We start from the raw sequence: 20,655 nt of genomic DNA on the forward strand, positions 1-20,655 counted from the left end.
TGTGGGTCCTGGAAAGGAAACAGTTCCCGTTGGCGAAGACTCCGGGGCATGAGGACTCATGACCTTTCAAGACCCAGGGCACAGGACGGTGGTGGCACTGTCCAGTTCACTTTCCACAACTAACTCAGAGACTGCTTGGTCATGTGTTCGTGTCATCTGATTGAATTCTCTGCTGTGACTACCAGAAATTATTCATTAAACTTTAGTTGACAGAGAAACAACTCAGGAAGAAAATGTGCATTCTTCACTCGGCTGGCATGTCTAGAGGGAGAACGTCTCCTTCACTAGACTATCTGGATGAACCTCTAGGGAAGAGGGAGGGCAGGCCAGGTGAGCATGTCCTGGCAATCAAAGGGGGTGTTTACACTGTATTCTTAGGAAGACCGTTTGTGTCATAAGAGAGTGTGTTGGCTCAACATGTCGGGGATGTGTTCAGATGTGCAAAATGCGTGGTAGGCACTGAGGTAGAGAGGATTTACTCTACCTATAAAGGAGAGAAGAATTGGAAGTTTCCGAGGGAAATCTGGGAGAGAGGAGAAAAGAGCACAGGGTCTAATGCTGCAGGAGGGAAGGGCGAGGTCAAAAGAAGAAACGAAGTCTTCCATGGAGGTTTAGCTGAACAGGATGTTAGAGGCAGAAACGTCTGAGGGGTTTCAAGTTGTTTGTTGTGGAGTATAAAATGTTAACCTTTCCACCCATCTCACTTATGAAAATGTTGGAAAATCTACATTGCTCATAGATTGTGTATTTGTGTGTGTGTGTGTGCATTCCTTAGGACCACTTAGAGAAGTAACGTATTCTGCATCCAGGTTTTCTCAGAAAGAGCAAAAAAGTGCACGTGTTGATGAACTCCAGAGCAAGAGGATTCGAAAAAAAACTATGCTAGAATTTAAATATTTCTTTCAGTTACTGAACAGAAATCAAACCGAAGCAACTTTGTGAGAGGCAAGAAGGACCTATCTAAACGTGTTAGATAATATCTGGCCTTAGAAAGAAAATACCAAAGTGCAATTAAAATGAAGGAGCCTGAGGGAAAGGAAGAACAAAATTATGTTGTTATAATTATTAGTAATTATTTTCAAATAGAGTGATGTTGACTATTTCCGCATAACTACTCCTATGTTGTTACTGTTTTATTTTTAAACTTCTTTTGATTATCTGAATCTTTGGTGTATATGAACCCAGAACTCTCCTTTTATCCCTCTAGGGATCTTATGTTAAAGTTGAAATAACAAGCTCAGTGCCATCGTGACATGCCAATTCAAACAAAATGAGAAGAGATCAAATAAACGATAGCTGAGTAGGATATGTGGAGATGTTTATTGAGTCACATCATATTCTGGTTTTCTGTTGATGTTCTTCCCTCTGTTTGTCCTTGAAAACTAGGGAAACCTCTCTGCTTATCCTATACAGAGGCAGCCTGTAGATCGTTAAGTCTTAAGAGCTAAAAAGTACCTTTGAGATGACTGTCTTCCCAATTTGTGCTGGAGCTTTACCTATGCTCTGACAGTCTCGGATCGAGATCCAGCCTCTGTCTGAACTCTGTCAGTGTTCACAAGGCTGACAGTTGCATTTTCTGAACTGCTGTAATTATTAAAAAATTTATTTAAGCAACAGGATGTTCGGTGGTATATTCTGTTTTCTCCAGAGGCCCAAATTGGAGAACAAAACATTCTAAATCAAGGAGCTACACTTGCAAAATCTAGTAAAGGAGTTAGATCCTGCCTGTATTGACTATTACCCACCTGCAAGCCTATGTGAAAGATTGAAGTTGAAAAAACTTTAGGGAAGATATTTCTTTGGAGAGCAATTTCTGTGTGTTGCTGGGATGGGGGAAGAAGAAGTAAGTATTTTCCTCCCCACTTTAAGTGAGAAAGCTTTAGGGAGGGATCAGATTTCAATGAGCAGAGAGGTTTCCCTGGTTGACACGTGTGTTGGTCAAGCTCTTGATGTTTAATGACATGTTACTCAGGTTGTTCTCAAACAGTCTTGTTACCAAACCAAACTTAGGTCTGGTGGTCCTCTCACAGTAAAACCAATCTACTGACACTGGGTTGTGGTGAAGGAAAGTGCAGCGTTTATTTTAAGGCGCCAGACAAGGAGTTGGGGCAGCTAATGCTTAGAAAACCTGCACTCCCTGATGGGTTTCAGGGAAATATTTTTAAAGGCAAGGTGAGGGAGGGGAGTTGCAGGGTGTGTGATCAGCTCGTGCACGATTCTCTGACTGGTTGATGGTGAGGTAACAGAGCAGTGTCAAGGGGTTAACGTGATTAATCTCAATCCTCAGGCTCTAGTCGGTCTCATGGTCATCAAGTAGTTAACTTCCAACCATATGGGGTTTTAGTATCTGTAAAACAACTCAGGAAATGTGCATCAGATACTGCTATCGATGTATTTCAGTGAGGAGCTAAAGATTCTGTGAGGGTCATATGGATAATTTACTGTTTAAATTGTTACCAGTTCTCCTGGCCCAACTGCTACTTTTGTCGTTACATGTTCACATCCTTTTGGTCATTAATTCTTGAGCCAGGCTTTTGTGACTCAGGGGAGGCCTGGGAGACTGCAGCTTTTCTACAAACAAGAGGCAGGCAGAGGACATGGGGGGAGGGGGTCTGTCCTGGGAAGGTCCCATAGGGTCCTGCTAGTTTACAGTCTAATGATGAGAGTCTGTGACTGGAGCTGCCCCTTCCTGGTGGTAGAGGGAAGAGAATCTCTGGGAAGGAGCTGCATTTGCTCCAGCTATGTCCTCACCAACATGTAGACTTGAAGGGAACTGACTGTAGCTCAGGTTGAAAGGAATCCTACCCAAAAGGACTGACTAAAGGGACAAGAAGTCCTCAGCAGAGGTGACCACCAGGAGTCCAGATTAATCCTAAGAAGCCAGCTGGGGAAGCAGCCTTGCTCAGGCTGAGTGACCTTCAGATGGGGATCCTCAGTAGAAGAGCTCCAAGGAGTCTGCAAAAACATCAGTGAGACAGTCAATCACAGTAATTCTGCCAACCTAACACAACCAAGCCATTTCTTTCTAATCTTCATTCACTACCTGGGTCTGGCCCTGGAGCCATCAAACCAGTAGCCAGGGAGTGAGGAAAAGAGGGAGAACTGGGAAGAGAGAGGAGGTCAGTCACTCATGCATTTCCGATTCCAGCCCAGATACAGGGGAAGGGAGGGAAGGGGGAACTTCAAAGAGGATAAGTTTCAGAATTTTTATATTATTGGAGGGGACTTTTAAAGTTATTGAAATGAGATTGTTCTTGTGACTAAATGGGGCTGAGAGAGTAGCCCTAGATGTCATCAATGTTGGGGAGAGAGGAATCCCATACGTGTGTTTGAATGGCAGAGGGAAAGTTTTCTTCTTCCTTCCCTTCCCTTCCCTTCCCTTTTCCCTTCCCTTCCCTTCCCTTTTCTCTTCCTTCCCTTCCCTTTTCCCTTCCTTCCCTTCCCTTTTCCCTTCCCTTTTCTTCCTTTCCTTTCTTTTCCTTCCCTTCCCCTTCCTTTCCTTTCCTTTCCTCTCCTCTCCTCTCCTCTCCTTTCTGTCTTTCTAGTTGCACCCTATGAGTCCAGCTGATACAATAAATCAGTTATACCTAAACTGATAGTTATCTGGTTTCTTTTCACTTCCCCAAAACTTTGGTTTATTATTGTCTCTGAAGATAGACACACACAAGAAAATTCATTTACTGTATTAAATATCTTCAAGGATTTGAGAATAGCATTTACAGGCCCCCTGAAATTCTTTATGCTCAAGGTCCAAGATCCCCTAATACTCTAGCCATTTTCCATACAACTGTTTACATCCTCTGCCAGCCTGATCACCCTCCTCCCACATTATTCTAGGTTTGTATCATTGGTATTTTTCTATACCAATGCCTAAAATGCTAGTGGTTTTCACCTACTTTCCACTCACCACATGTACGCTATTGGAAAAGTCCCCTAACATTCCAGCATATTCTTTCCCTTAACTATAAAGTGAGGAACTGGATAGAGCTGAATTAAATTCCTCAAATATTTATCATGTCAATACTAAACAGGCTATTATTCTGGCCTGAAAGGAGTTCACCAGTGAGAGAGAAATAGACAAGTGTCCAACTAATATTGGTATAGAACAGATTGGGATAAAATAAAAGAATGTTATCATGAGAGGACATATTGGCTCTCAAAAAATATCTGCTGGACACTTGAATACAGTGAGATCCAAGGAAGGATTTATGTTTCTTCCAGTTCTAGAATTCATTGACTTTTTTGTACTGGTTCCCATTTTTAAAGAGTTTCTTCCCTTTGTATTATTTAGAAGTGTAACTATTCCTAAGGTATAAGTTATTAGGCATATAATGCCTTCTTGTAAATGAATTTCGGTCATTTTCACAATGACCATCATGTTAGTGCCAGAGAGCTGAAGAATAAAAGGCATCTTGCTGGCAGAGGAGGGCAGACAAGAAGAGGGAGAAAATGATGCTTAGAAAAGGTGAATGAAAACTATTGTTTCAACCTCCCAAATTTTCTAAGGTTGTCCATTTAGCTCCGTGTAAGTGAACCCCGACCTGCGTGGAGTATTTGTCGCTCAAACACAGCGTATGTTTGGAAAATCCATTCAAACCTACAGCAAGTTTGGATAATGAGCTGGAGATGAGATCAGTTTGACAACTTTCATTCATTAAAGGGAAACTAAATGGAGCTTATTGGAAACAGATTCGGTGGGAGAATGGAGAGTCTCAAAGAGCTAGAGGTTGGAGTGGACGAAATAAGGAAGTGAGAGAATGCCACAGCTGGGTTTTCCCAAGAATATTTTATAATTCTAACCACGTACATGTTACAGGAAGTCCTGATGCTGGCCTGACTTACAAAAAATACTAAGCAGAGAATAATGTGATTTGATATTGTTGAATAAATCACATATTAGGGAATCAGTTTAAGTTAATTGTGTGTAAATGCAGGCAGTCAGAGGGGGGAGAGATGTTACTATACATGTGTACAAAAATTTTTAATACTACCAACTAGCTTTTTTGACTCAATGATGTAGTTTGGACATATGCAGTTAAGCTCGAATGGATGTATATAGTGGCAGAAAAAAAAAAGATGTTATCTGACGAAACTTAGAAAAGAAGAATTAACTATCATTATCCTCTCTCAAGTAGAGTTCATGTAGCTCTTGGTACTTAGCAGATAAAATTATGATCAATGGGTCCATGAGGTATGTGGTGGGTAGCAGTGCATGTTATAAGTATGTGATCATGTCCATTCCACATCTCAAGAATGATTACAAAAAAAAAAAAAGAAAAAGGAATGATTACAAATACAGGCATGTAATCTTAGCTTTTATATGTGCAGCTAATAGTTTTCTTAGATTCTACAAAAGTTAGTTGTCTTTATGAGTCATGTGAAATAAAGCCACTTTTTACTCTACCTTTTATTTAATTTTATTTTATTTATTATTTTAAATGTATTCAATAACTCTTAAAACAGTTATTCAGTTTCTTGATTACTCCCATCTTTTAAGTTTCTACCTTCACTTTTGCTCTTTAATGCTTGTTTTCAACCATTTTATTCTCGTCTAAATTTCACCTACAAGCCAACTAGGTGAAAGACATCAAATTTTATTATTTATTTAACAAAAGTCATTTGGGGTGATGCCTTTTTAGGGTACAGGCTAATTTTAGTCTTCTGCATGATTTATTGATTTCAGTTATAGTGCTTTGGGGTTTATTACTCATGATCACACTATGTATTTGTGAGCCAGTAATACCACACGACATTTTAATAAAGATCATCTGGCTTCACCCATTAAGGGAGCAAGAGAGAAGGCCAAAACTCTCACTTTGGGGGATGTATTCTTTTTATTTAAACCTTTGAGAATGAAATTTCTGATGATACATGTACTTGGTGTGTATCTGCTTTAACGGAAGCATGTGAGAGTTAAACCACTCTCACAATTGTATATGGAAATATTGAGCTATTTCAGCTTCAATTTTAACTGAGGTCCTAATATAATAGGTGCTACCTCTTCTCATGTTCCAAAAGGAGATGCTGAACCATCTATGTGGGAATTTAGAGGAAGTGGGTGTTGGGTGGGAAGGTGATGTTTGACTCTTACGTCAATGCAATAAGAGGAGTTCTAAAGAAACCATTCAGAGAGCTTGAAGGACGCTGAGGTTCGTGCTTGTCTCATGCCTGAGAAATCTGAAAGGTGAGCATCGGGTTGAGGATCCAATGGCAGTAGAGCTTAGGGGTACCATTGGAATGATTGGTATGTGTTATGGGTTGAATTGCTTCCCCTCCAAAAACTATGTTGAAGTCCCAACCCTCAAAACCTGTAAGTGTAACCTAATTTGGAAATAGGGTCTTTGTAGATGTAAACAAGTCAAGATGAGGCAATACTGAATTACCCTGGGTTCTAATTCAGTAAGACTAGTGTCCTTATAAGAAGAGGAGAGACGGAGACACACAGCGAGATAATGGCCATGTGATGACAGAGACAGAGACTGGAGTGATGTATCTACAAGCCAAGGAATGCCAAGGGTTACCGGCAAGTACCAGAAGGTACAAGAGGCCAGGACTGATTTTCCCCTACAGGTTTCTGAGTGAGCATGGTCCTGCCAACACCTTCTTTTGGGCTTCAAGTCTCCAGAATTGGGAGACAATATATTTCTATTATTTTAACCCACCAAGTTTGTGGTACTTTGTTACGGCAGCCCTAGGAAACAAATACAGCATGCAATTGCACTCTGAATGACAGCAAAGTTTGGGTAGTTTCCCAGGGACAGATTGTGAGCCACAGGAGAATAAGAGTGGTTAGAGGGTCATTTTAGATTGTGTTCAAGAGGACTGCTTAAAAAGGCAAAGAAAACTCAGCTGAAAGATGTTGGCAGTATACAGTCAGATACCCAAGGGCTTAGAGAAGAATTCTAAACCACCATCCAAGGAATACCTGCACTGAGAACTGCTAGTAAAAGATTTCCTGTAATGAGGGTCTCCCAAGAGCTCATGAATGCTCCTGTAAGGGAAAGGGTCTGCTTTAAACCCCAAGACAGCCATACTGGTACCTGTTATGTAGGAACTCTCCTGCCCTTTGTCCTGTTCTACCGCCTCTGTTTAGATTCTGGTGAGGTAACACATCCACAGTAGCAAGCTGAGGGAAGATGTTTTGAAGAACAAACAGGAGAAAAAGGGAAGGAGACAGTCATTCATTCTAGCTTCCTCCACTGTAGGTGGTCAGTATGAATCAGGGAAGAAGCTTTAGCACTAAATTCAGTACAGTGTTGCTATTCCCTGGGTGGAACATAGTCATTAATGTCCCAGAACTGCCTGGGAGACTGAAGAAGACTTTCTGATTATGTGAACTTTATCAGAAAAATCATGGGACTTTCCCTAGATTCCATATAAACTAGAAATGTGGAAGTGGGGGCTGGAGGTTGAAATAATCACCTTTGAAGGGATACATACAGGCAGATTCAAGAAAAGAATAAAGATATTTTCCATCCCACCCTGTGAGTTTTGCTCACTCAAAGTATTAGAAACTTTAAACACTTTATAGGAGAAACTTTTTTCAGATACATTATTTTATTTTATTCTCATAAGAGGCCTATGAGAGAAGTGGGCGGATATTAGTGATAAACAACTGAGAGAGATGAACAGACTGTCCACACTCTGACATGGAGGAATTCTTCCTCTCTGATTGATTTCAGTAACAGTTATTATACTTTTCTCTCTCCATTGGTAAACACAAGATTTTTTTAAAATATCAGATGTTTTCAAATCAGAAATTTAAATAATCACATTTGACCCAAAGAAGGAAAATAACACTTCTAGAATATCTACAATGTCATTAAACTTGAAGCATTTTTACTCTCTGCTTGAATGTTCTCTTTTGACCACTTTCAAAGGTTGGAGTTGTATGTTTCTGATTTCTTTTTTTCTTTTTTGAGTTCCAAGTCCTCTTCTTTTTGTGTGTGTGTGATGTTTATTTACTTCTTTTTTTTTTCTTAGCATCTTTATTATAGTATAATTGCTTTACAATGGTGTGTTAGTTTCTGCTTTATAACAAAGTGAATCAGCCATACATATACACATATCCCCATATCTCCTCCCTCTTGCGTCTCCCTCCCACCCTCCCTATCCCATCCCTCTAGGTGGTCACAAAGCACCGAGCTGATCTCCCTGTGCTATGCGGCTGCTTCCCCCTAGCTATCTATTTTACATTTGGTAGTATATATAAGTCCATGACACTCTCTCACTTCGTCTCAGCTTACCCTTCCCCCTCCCAGTGTCCTCAGGTCCATTCTCTACATCTGCATCTTTATTCCTGTCCCGCCCCTAGGTTCTTCATAACCATTTTTTTTTTTTATTTTTTAGATTCCATATATATGTGTTAGCATACGGTATTTGTTTTTCTCTTTCTGGCTTACTTCACTCTGTATGACAGACTCTAGGTCCATCCATCTCACTACAAATAATTCAATTTCATTTCTTTTTATGACTGAGTAATATTCCATTGTATATATGTGCCGCATCTTTATCCATCTGATTGTTAATTTCTGGTATCCTCTTGAATAAACTGACTACTAACTATCACAGCCTTGCTAAATGTAATCAGTGTTTTTTACATCACATTTTTATGTTTCATTAATAGTCAATAAACTGCATATAAAACATACAATTTGATCAATTTGATGTCTTGACATAATGTATTCACCTTTGAAAACATCACCACAATAAAAGTAATGAACCTATCTATCCATTTCCAAACATTTCCTAATTCCCCTTTGTAATCCTTCCCTATCACTTCTCTTTGTGGGAATATTTTTATTTCAAGTTTAATTTCTTTAGTATACGTAAGACTATTCAGGCTATTTTTTTATTGAGTTGGCAATTTGTGTCTTTCAAGGAATTTATCCATTTTATTTAAGTTGTCAAATGTATGTATTAACATAACTTTGTTCATAATATTCCCTTATGATTCACTTAATATCTGTAAAATCAGTAATGGTATCATCTCTCTCATTTCTGCTATTGATGATTTGTCTTTTTCTACCACTAATCAGTATGGTTAGTAGTTTGTAGATTTTATTAATCTTCCAAAATAAATAGATTTGGGTTATAGCAATTAATTTTCTCCATTGTTTTACTGATTTCTATTGCACTAATTTCCACTCTGATATTTTTTCTTTTATCTGATTACTTCAGATTTATTTTGCTTTTCTTTTTCTCCAGGTGGAAACTGATACCTTTCTTTTTTTCTAATATAGGCCTCTTTTTCTAAATGTATAACATTATAAATGCTATACATTTTCCTCATGTATTGCTTTGTCTGCATCACACAGATTTTTTTTTAAACATCTTTATTGGAGTATAATTGCTTACAATGGTGTGCTAGTTTCTGCTATATAACAAAGTGAATCAGCCATACATATACACATATCCCCATATCTGCTCCCTCTTGCATCTCCCTCCCACCCTCCCTATCCCACGCCTCTAGGTGGTCACTAAGCACCGAGCTGATCTCCCTGTGCTATGTGGCTGCTTCCCACTAGCTGTTTTACATTTGTTAGTGTGTATATGTCCTGCATCACACAAATTTTGATATGTGTGTTTTCATTTAACTTAAAAGCCTTTCTAATTTCACTTCTGATTTCTTCTTTGATCCATGGGTTGTTTAGTAGAGTGTTATTTAATTTCCAAATATTTGGAGATTTTCCAGAGATTCCTCTATTGCTGATTTCTAATTTAATTCCACTGTGGTCAGATAAGATATTTTGTATGATTTGAACTCTTTTTAGCCTGTCCCAGCTTTCCCCTCTCTACACTATGGCCTGAAAACTCTCTTTAAAAAAATAAGCTAGGGCATGGTAGGCACTATCATATTTATTTCCAGATGTGCAGGGATCACTGTCATTCGTTGCGAAGGGAAGTAAAACTTTTCCTGTGCCCTCTTAAGATCTCCAGCTAGTCCTGAAAATTAAGTTGACATAAGATAGATCAGCAGGAGAAAAGCATGAAAGTTTTATTTTTACATGTACTTTTGAGCCTTCCATAGGAAAATGAAGACCCAAATGGTTAGGCCTAAATGCTTATATTCTAGGTTGAACAAAGAGTAGTAATTGTGGCAAAGTAGCTAATATATTTGGCGAGGGTAAAAGAAAGTTAGGGTTATTTTAACAAGGTATGTTTGTACAGATTTCTCTTGGCCTTGACCTTCCTTGGGTTTTTTTTTAATCCCTTGCTTTTAGGAAGAAAAGGGGAGGTCAGCACACTCTTCTTTCACCTGCTGTTTTTCAGATACCTTTAGCTCAAAATAGCCATTATGCCAAACCAACATATCTTGGGGTAGCATGTTCTAAACCTCCTTATTTCAGACTCCCTGATGTCCAGTGTATTAAGAACTGTTGTTTTATATATCTTGTCCAGATTTTCAGTTGCTTCATACAGGAAGAAAAATATAGTTCTTGTTACTCTATCTTGTTTAGAAGTACAACTTTACATTGAAGTTAAATATTTTTTCATGTGGTTTTATTGAAGCTGGTATATCTGAATTATTGATTTAGCTCTGTCTCTATAAAGAAGACTGCAAAAGTAATAGGAAAAATCTATAGAGAATGGGCAAAATAGGTGCTTGAGTATTGTCTGCCACGAAGAATCTGGAGTTTAGAAAAAGGATAGTGGGATTTGCCAAGTGTATAGAATTAGCCCACAAAATGTTAAAAAAAACAAAGATACGAAGATTAATCAGACTCCTAAGGACACCATGAGTATAATACTGTAGAGATACAGTGTATAATGGAAAAGCTGACTGTAGAGATACAGTGTTTAACAGAAAACCTCAAGCTGACATATACAAAATGTAAGGTTCTAGTTTTTGTGCCGCTGCTGTGAGATATTAGCAAGTGACTTAACTTACTTAAGTATTATTAATAAAAGTAATATGTTGGATTGCAAATAGATTTCTGGACAGCATTTACAGAGACTCTGATTTAATAAATTTGAGATCGGACCCTGAAATCGGATCTTAGTTTTGAGAACCGCTAAACTTGATGATCTCTTAAATGACTTCAGCTGCCATTCATTGAACACTAAACATTCAGTGTCTTGGATACGTTACATACATATCCTCTAATCAAACAATCACTCATGGTGGATCTTATTGAGGTAGGAGACAGATGGGCCTCCGGGCTGGACAGCTGGGGTTTGTCAAGTGGAGTAAAATTGAAGCTTTGCTCTCACCCAGACACTCCAAGGACAAAGCTAGTGGCAGAAGCTTAGCTCTGCTGGAGTAAAGAGATAAGATGACCACTCCTGAGGTCAAGGAAAACTTCCCTGTCTGTCCATGTGCAGGAAGGCTCCTTGGGGGTCAAAAAGGGAGAGGGTGCCACCCCATAATAAGTGGCGCGGACATGCACCCACAGGCCTCTGCGGTGGGATCCATCTTAACAAAAAGTTGCGCACGCATGGTGGAGAGGGTCCTGGGACCAGTCAGGTGTGAAAAAACAAACAAGATAGTTGGCCAAATGTGAACAAAGATCCAGAAGGACTGCCCTACATAAGTGATTTCAGTCACCTCTTTACTGTGCTCTGCATTCGGGACGCCCGCCCTCCTCTCCCAGTGTGTATTTCTGCCCTGCTTCTGACTTAAATAAATAAACTCTTTCTTTGTGTGCTCTCCCATACCGTGCTGTGTCTTTAATAATAAACTTCGTACCTGTTTTTACAGTTCTTGCCTCCTTGAAACATTCTTGCTTTCAACTGGGGGAAAGAACCAGGGCTCACTTTGCTTCTAGCCTCTAGCCCCTGGTGGTCTCGCAGCTGGGATTCCTGGTTTTCATCCAGGCTAGCCAGGTTCAATTCCTGGGCAGGGAACTAAGATCTCTCTTCAGAACCATTCACTGCTGTCCCTCCAAGATCATTATTAACCTAATTTTCTAAAAATTGACATTTCTTTCTTTGGAAGGGCCAGTAATTTGCCCAAGACCACGTGTAGAGTCTACCTAGAAATTGATGAACTTAGATTTTATTTGTGATCTGGAATCAAAGCTGTGCATTTTCTATTTCACCATGGTACCTACAAAAAGACTTTATATATCCTTAACTGTTTATTGGTTGGTTGAAGTCAAATGTGTTGAAGATAAAAGATTATTCTCTAACGAAGGACCTTACATACTTTATAAAAGAGAAGCATGAATAGAAATGATTTATACATAATAGGTAATTTTAAGATACCATTATTGAACACTTATTTATACTAGGCTAACAGCTGTAGTACATTATTTCAGTGATTTTACATATTCGAGGGTTTCTTAGTAAAACTTGTCTGTTATTTAGTGATGTTATCGATTGCGTGTGTTGACTTCTGCCCTTCAGTATGTTACTGAGTCCAAGCTTGTACTGCTCACTGTACAACAGGCCAATAACTCAAGCGATGAGGTGTCGCGGCAAGGAATAGCCACTTCCTTCGGAAAGCCAGCAGACTAAGAAGATGCTGGACCAGTGTCCCCAAAACCCGTCTTACCCAGGGTAGAAATCAGGCTTCTATTATACTGAAAGGGGAGGGGGTGTGATTGTTTGTTGCAGACTTCTTGGTGCCGCCCAGACCTCCGAGGGGACGGAGGTGGTAATCCTTTGTTCTTACAGCTGTCCATGTAGATCTGGTCATGATGCTCTTGTAAACCTACATGAAACAAATGTTATTTTCTGTTCTGCAAAGTTTTAAATCTGTATATGAATGAAAAGTGTTGTGGGTTTGAAGGTCACGCCTGGGAGGCAGAGCTTTGAGAAAGGGCTATTATGTATATTTCAGGCTATAAATGCAACCTTCTCTTACTGACTGAGCAGACAAACGTGCAGAGCCAGCATGACTAAGCACAGGCAACGGAGCACAAAGGTTACGGCTAAAGGAATAGAGCCAACGTGGAGTCAGGTTTGTTCTCCTCTATTAAAACAATACCTTAAAAAATATGGTACCTCGCGTCCTTAGGTGATAATACATGCACTTACTATTTTCATATGTCTCTTCCCTTCGAGCCTCTTCCACTTATCATCCCTTTAGTTTTTCTACTATTTTCTTTCATTTTTTTAATTCAGTTTTTTTTTCATTTTTTTCATTTAGTTTTCTCATTTTTCCCTTTTCATAATTCAAGACAGTGTTTATGAGAAGTCCCTTCTAGCTTTTTCAGTTTTAAAACACTTGATGTTATTTCACATGGGAAATGGGTAGAGATATTGACATCATCCAGATTTGAAGAGAGGGAATGAGGGTTTTATGGATCAGACATACATAAACAGCCTTTAACCCTATGATTCAGGTAAAGTAGAAAATATTTGTATTTCAGAAGTTCTACCAAGAGTCTAAGGAAGAATAAAATTAATAAAAGTGAAAAGAAAACTTTTTTTACCTGGCCAAATTAAAAAATATATATATATTTGTAATCCTTACAGGTTAAGTGCTCTAAGTATTTGGGGGGAATGCTTTGGATTGAGGTCATTGATTTAAATTCTATCCATTTCCTCTACCCAATTTCCTTTGTTTCCCCTCTCCCTCTTTTTAATTGGAGCTTTTCTCAAACTTGAAGTGATCTGAATGGAGTTGCACAGTGAAATGAACCAATTCCCTTGAAAGAAGTAGGGGAAGCAATATTTTTAGAAAGCTTGCTAATTTCTCTTTTTCACTCCGCCTGCTCTGCTCTGCTCCGAGACCTCACTGAGAACCCCTGGAGAAGGGAAATTAACAAGCCCCCCCGAAGCTGAACCACTACAGCCTTTCAAGGGAGTTGGTTAATTTCACTTTGCTGCTCCATTTGGAGCAGCTGGGAGTACTGGTCTTAAGGGAAATAATAGGACCTAGTGCTTGAAATCCCTTTACATTTTTAAAATGAAATTCTACTAAGTTTGCTGATCAAACTCAAAAATGGTGTTCATCATATGTCTGTGATACTGGTTTATACATTGGCGCAATCTATATTTTTTCTTCAATTTTCATCTCTTAAGCCGGTTTGAGACAGTCTTCGAAATTTTGTTTGATTCCGAATCCTTACGGAATATTATTTCCTCAATGTCCAATAATTACATTTATCAGTAAGGAACAAATAGTTAAAAAGTTTTTTTTTCCTAGTATGATTCTGAGTGCCCTTGCCCCCTTTCCCTTTAAGAATCTAAAATAGTTCTCTTGTCCTTGTTTAGGAAACTCAGTCATCATCTCTTAAGGCAGAGGCATTCTCCATCAGGGCTGTTTGCAGGCTTCACGCAGAGGGCATCGTAGAAAGGAATCAGATGGCCCCTGGTAGCTCTTAAAATCCTCTCATTCCTGAATTATGGGCTTCCCTGGTGGTGCAGTGGCTGGGAATCTGCCTGCCGATGCAGGGGACACGGGTGCGCGCCCCGGTCCGGGAGGTTCCCGCGTGCCGCTGAGCGGCTGGGCTTGTGAGCCATGGCCGCTGAGCCTGTGCGTCCGGAGCCTGTGCTCTGCAACGGGAGAGACCCCAACAGTGGGAGGCCCGCGTACCGCAAAAAAAAAAAAAAAAAAATCCTCTCATTCCTGAATTCTTTGAACAATTCTATAACATTAGCAAACTTTTAAACTCCCAACCCCCTGTTTTCCGAGGTTAATAAATTCATTGAACATTAACAGTTTTGAAGTACACTCTTGGGGCATCCCACAATAACCTCTTTATATTCTGAATCTTAACCATTTAATTCTTCTCAGTTCTCCTCAAAGATGTTTTTATGATGGAGCTTCATCTGGTGCCTTGTGATACTAAGTTTCCTGCTTGTGGATGGTTTCATAAAAATCTACTCAGAGTCTCAGATGAATTGTTTTTTGTCTTTCTGTGTATGACCCTTCAGTTATTTCCAGAAAAATGAGAGCAAACTTGAGATGGGCTTGCAAAAGTTAACATTCAAAAATATCACAGTGTTTAAAGTAACTCTCGTGTTACCCACAGGCATTCCTGACAATCAGAGGAACATGCTTCTTTTTGATATTAATTTACATATAGATTCATCATTTGCTGTTGCGGGCTATTGTGTGGTGAATGTATTAAAAAGCATTCTTTTTGAAAATCGTAGACAACTCTGGTTTTGACATCAGAGCCTCTGACAAGTAAATCTGTTCTCATTATCTCAGTATTTATCTCAGCTTGTAAAAATCCTGCAGGGTTATGATGCATCGCGGCATCCTTCACTACTTCCTCTTGTTCTTCAACATAAAGCTGCCATTTATTCTAAAACAAGCCTGATAAGATTGCCTTATAAATCCAAGTCGTTTAAACAGAACACTGCTGCAGACGCTAACGTCCTTTTGCTGCAGCTCTTCTCCACCTGGGCTAGAGTATTATTCTTGAGAGTCAGAAGGATGAGCTACAGATATACTATACGCACCAAATTACCTTTCACTCCTAAAGGGTTAGAGACTTAAATATTAAAATATTCATGCAAATGTGAACAAAGGAAAAGTGCTGTTTTTGCACTTTCTCAAGTGAGGTCATAGCCTTCGGCCACCTACTATACTGTCCTTACTAAGTGAACAATAAGAAGAAGAAACCATGGTTCATTTTAGAAGTTAACCCACATCCAGATACCTGAATGACCTTCTCTCAAAGCTGATTTAAATAAATGGTGTATAAAATACACACCAAGAGAGTCATAAATGGCTAAGGTGATATTTGAGCCCTTATGGGAGGTAGTCATTGTAAAAATTCTATGCTCTGTCACCTCTAATGATCTTTGGGTCTTCATTTAGCTGAGAGATGGCTTTTTAATGAACAAATGCCCTAACCGGTATAGATGGCATTCTTATTATGGCCATATATCTTGGAGGGGGGATAGGAAAGAAACTTAGGTAAGGAGAATGTGTAAGAGAAGTAAAAGAATCCCTGGGAGATGGAGGGCATCCTTGTCGCTATGGGAGCGATGATACCTTTGGTGAGACGGGGGTGCCTGTCATAGTGGCTGCCAGTCGATGAATGAAGCCTGACTTTTTGTACCCTGAAACTTTGAGGAGGCTGGATTTATCTGAGTGTTTGCTTGACTCTAACTCTGATCTAATGGGCACATAGTCCAGCCCATAATCAATGTGTGTGTATTCTTTCCTGTCATTTCTAGAAATCTGGAGGTTCCCTGGGGTTAAAAAACAATGCTGGGGCCATCTGAGGTATTCCAGGAAGTACAGGACCAAGCGAATGGCTCCTAGACCTTTTGGAATATCTTGGATTCTTGCAGTTAGCAAAGGAAGGGGAAAGAATCTATAAATGATTCATCAGGTTTCCAATGGTTATCTTGGGCCAGGAATTGTCCCCATGGAGTTAGTCTTGGTGGAGTTTAGGACACACTTGTGCTCCCAATTTTGACTCACAGCCTCAGAAACCCCTGGACTACACTGGGAACTTGGTAAGGCTTAATTATAAACAGTCCAGCAGAATCATGGCCTTCTAAGACAGGCGACAAGAGGGACTTCAATTATCATTACCTCTGACTCAACTGGCTTGGGTCATGGAGTAAAGGACCTTGTGACTTCTGAACAGCTATATTCCTACGGAAGCCCCTCTTCTTTACATTTGAAGCAAGTATTGGAAGCTAGGGACTCCAGCTTATGTTAGCAACTTTAAGCACATTTGAAAAATCATATTTGATAAATATTGGGGCTTTGAAAGTAGCCACATACCATTTTAAAGCGCATTAGTGCCAAAGTATATGACCAAGTGCACCTGCAGGAATTAGTGGCTTTTTATCATCAGAGACATTGGCCGTGACACTATCTAAGGATGCCAGAGAAATCGTGAGGCACAAATGGCATGTGATCGTTGCTTTAATAAAATTCTGTGTGACTTATTTGTCACCTAGGTACAGAGTATACCTGCATATATATTTTCAGCATATTAATTCAACTTGTTTCCAGCATCTTTTAGAATCCTTCTTTTTAAAAGTCTGCATATGTGTCTATTTACTTTAGAAGACCGGAAGTTAGAAAAAGGTGGCTTCTGGGAATTTCTTTCCACGTATAGGACTCCAGATCCAGATGGTATTCACCAAGCTAATGTTACACATCCATTTCAGAATCTTGCCGGTTTGTCGATTTATAGAAAGACATGAGTAGGTAGCAGATGGTTTAGCCATCCGTGTTATTTTTCATGCTGATTGGTGTTTGTAACCTATATCGTCAGGAAGAGGAAATCAGGAGTCTGGCGAGGTATTGTTCCGGGAAACTTTAATTCATAAGTGATGAGAAAGGAAGAATTCAAGAAATTTTTTGTATGCTGAATGGTGCCTTTCACTGAACAGCACTGCATTGTCTGCGAGTGACGGCCCTTGAATATTAAAACAGAACCATTTTGTCTTGTCCTGTTACCATGGAAGATGAGAAGGTGACTTTGGAAAAGCAAACAGGAAAAGCCATGAAGAAATTAGAGAGTGTGTATTTGAAGGCTATTTGCCCAGTGGTATTCTTTCTTGCCCAAACTGTGTGTGTGTGTGAGTGTGTGTGTGTGTGTAAGTGTGTAAGAGAGCAGCAGGGCAGATAAGCCCTCCTTGCAGTGTTCTGAAGACAGATTCGAGGTCTCATCGTTGTTCTTGAGACAGTATAGTCTGGGGAGCCGTGGTGGGGTGAGACCATCAGGTAACTGCGTACACGTAGGGTCTGGCCTGTTGTTGGGTATTGCCTGGTGCACTTACTACACCACTTTAGGGGCACTGCAAATTCCTTTTTGTGTTTCTGTGGCCATACTTACCATATTTTGTCTTAGGGAAAGACATTAAATTTTTTTTTTCATCTCTTTGGATCTGAAATCTTTCTCTTTGTTTTATCTTAATAAAATATAAGTTCAAGATCTCAGTGGTTTACAAAAATAACACTTTATTTCTCACTCTGTCCATTATAAAAAAATTAATCGACGGAAACCTCAATTTAATAGAGTTGGGAGCCCAGAAGGGGGAGCTCTCATGCCCTGAGATGATAGCAGAGCCCAACAGGAAGAAGAAAGACTCCCCTTCTTTCTTGGTAAGGACTCAGCCAATGAAAAGCCATGGACTCTTTGTTCACTCTTGCCCTCCCAACTTGCTTTTCCCCTCTACAGAAGGGTTCTCCTTCCCTTCCTATGGGGCGGATTTGCATGTGTTTCACCATGGCTGTAGACCCCGAATTTCAATTCTCTGCTGATCCCAAATAAACCCATCCTTGCTGGAGAAATACCTGGCAGTCTGTTTGTTTCTGGTCATCACTATGTGAGCCCCTGAAGAATTGTGGCTCTGTATCCCATACCTTCTTCATTTGGGGATCCAGACTAATAAAGAAAAGACCTTATCTCAGTCTTGTCATGGGGGAGCCATGCAGTGGCGCTTGAAGCATCTTCCCACGTGTTGCACCTATTACTTTTACTTACACTGCGTTGGCCACGGTAAGTTACATGGTCAAGCGAGATGTAAATGAGGTGACTGTGGAGTACATCTTTCCCACCGCAAGTCACGTGGCAAAAGATAGACATATTAGGAAGGGGAGTGAAAATGAATAATTGGGATGAGTAGTGTCATTTTTACCACTCCTGGTCTGTTCTGAAGGCTTCTGGAAGTAATACGTGATCCTTGGGAGGCTGTGGGTCTTTTCCTCTTAGGACTGGAAGAAGATAGGTAACAGTGATTCCCAAACTTTAGGGTCCATAAGGATCCCCTGAATAACTTGTTAAAAATGCAGATTCTCAACACCGCCCCACCTCCGCTCTCACTTTTAACATGGTAGGTTTGCAGTGGAGCCCAGGAGTCTGCATGTAAGAAGCACCTCGGTGATCTGACACTGGCCCAGGTGACGCTGTCCCTTTGTCTTCAGTCATGTGTTTACTGCAGAGTTTGTGGTTGTGAGGTAAGAAACAGAGTATCCAGGTAGCAAAGAGTTTCTGTAAATTCCCAATCTTCAGTTTTCAATATTTTCATAGAAATACGTGAGCTTTTTTTTTTTTAAATTGGAGTATAATTGCTTTACAATGTTGTGTTAGTTTCTGCTGTACAATGAAGTGAATCAGCTATAGGTATACCTATATCCCCTCCCTCTTGGACCTCCCTCCCCCCACCATCCCACCCATCTAGGTCACCACAGAGCACCCAGCTGAACTCCCTGTGCTATACAGCAGGTTCCCACTAGCTGTCTGTTTCACGCATGATAGTGTATATATGTCAGTCCCAATCTCCCAGTTCATCCCATCGTCCCCTTACATGACCTTTCTTGACCCTGAGCATTCACACATACTTTTTTCTTTTCTAGCATCCTCTTTTTCCCTCCTTTTCAGTTGTGAACTCCTACTAACCCTGTGGGTCTAAGCCTAGAAACATTTCCATCGCCAAGTCCTTCCTAACCATCAGAATTGCGGTCAGGTGCCCATCCCAACTACCCCCTCGGTAATCTGTGCTTCACCTACCACAGTACTAATACTTCAGAAATTGTATGTCTCCTTAGATGTTTTGACCAGTAAGCTGAAAACTCTCTGAAGATGGGAATACGTTTTTTTGTTATTTTTGTATCCCTCAAGCCAGGACAGTCTCTGGGCACATAACAGGGTACCAAAGTGTATTTTGATGACTTAGGAATCAATAAATGAATGGACGATGTAGTCTCTATATATGATATGAGGACAAGGTTAACTTGTACTTATTCTTAATAAACCCACAATGGACTTGCATTTAGAGGCAATTCAGTTCCAAGGAGCTGCTACGTCAGTAGAATATTCAGTGCTGTTTTTTGTGATAATATTTGACATTGAAGATTACATTAAAATTGATGTTGGTGTTTGTACAGATATTTTTCAACATTAATCAAACACACGACAGGGGAAAATATTGCTACAAGTTATGAAATTAAGTAGCTTAGGAGTGATACAACCAAAGTAAACAATAACAACTGTAGTTTGTGTTCACGGGGGAAGATGTATAACCAAGGCTGCTGAATCTATTTTCAACTTACCATTTGCCTTCTAGAACTATAAAATACTAATTTACAAGTGACCTTTAAAATCCTCAATCCAACTTGCAAGCAGTGTAAGAGTTCCTGTAATATTATCCGTGCAAAGTGGCCCTCTACCCACAATTTTAATTCTTCAGAACTCTCTCAATACGTTACAATTATTAGAAAATACCAAATAGTAATAATAATGATATTAATAACTCCCTTACCTGAGGTTCTAATCTGTGCTGGATGTTCAATATATATCATCTCATTTAGTTTTCAGAGAAACCATAGGAAGTAGGTGTTATTACCTCTATTTTACTAAAGGGTAATAGTCAAGGCAGAGAGAAATGAAAAAACGAGTCCAGGGTCTGTAGCTAGCCGTTACATTCTTTACGTTCTTGTCTGCAAGATACAAAGCCTTTCCTATAGGCACTTACACAACCTCTCAAAGAATGTATTGCCTTATATATAATTGAATATTTTATTTCCCTAACTTCATAGATTCATTTTAGTTTTTGGTTTTTTAGAGCAGCCCAGAAAACTGTCGTCCCTCTTTTTCACCCCAGTCCTTCAGAAATTTGAAACTACTTATTATATACCTTCAAATACTTTTTTTTTTTTACTAAACATAGAAATTTGTTATGGGTTGAATTGCATCCTCCCCAAATTTATTTGTTGGAGTCCTAAGCCCTAGTACCTCAAAATGGGACCTTATCTGGTGACAGAGTGTTTATAGAAGTAATCAA

The 20,655-nt window shown here is 39.7% G+C and overlaps 1 long non-coding RNA gene across 1 annotated transcript; it reads left to right on the top strand.

Annotated features, from left to right (window-relative positions):
* Positions 1–12,787: 12,787 nt before the first annotated feature.
* On the top strand, positions 12,788–18,769 carry LOC141278665 (uncharacterized). The gene is made up of 3 exons (XR_012331701.1): positions 12,788–12,904; positions 17,889–17,974; positions 18,710–18,769. It is a non-coding gene; the product is annotated as an uncharacterized lncRNA (long non-coding RNA).
* The last annotated feature ends 1,886 nt before the right edge of the window (positions 18,770–20,655 follow it).

This window comes from Tursiops truncatus, chromosome 5 (genome assembly GCF_011762595.2).
Source record: "Tursiops truncatus isolate mTurTru1 chromosome 5, mTurTru1.mat.Y, whole genome shotgun sequence".
NCBI classification, from domain to species: domain Eukaryota; kingdom Metazoa; phylum Chordata; class Mammalia; order Artiodactyla; family Delphinidae; genus Tursiops; species Tursiops truncatus.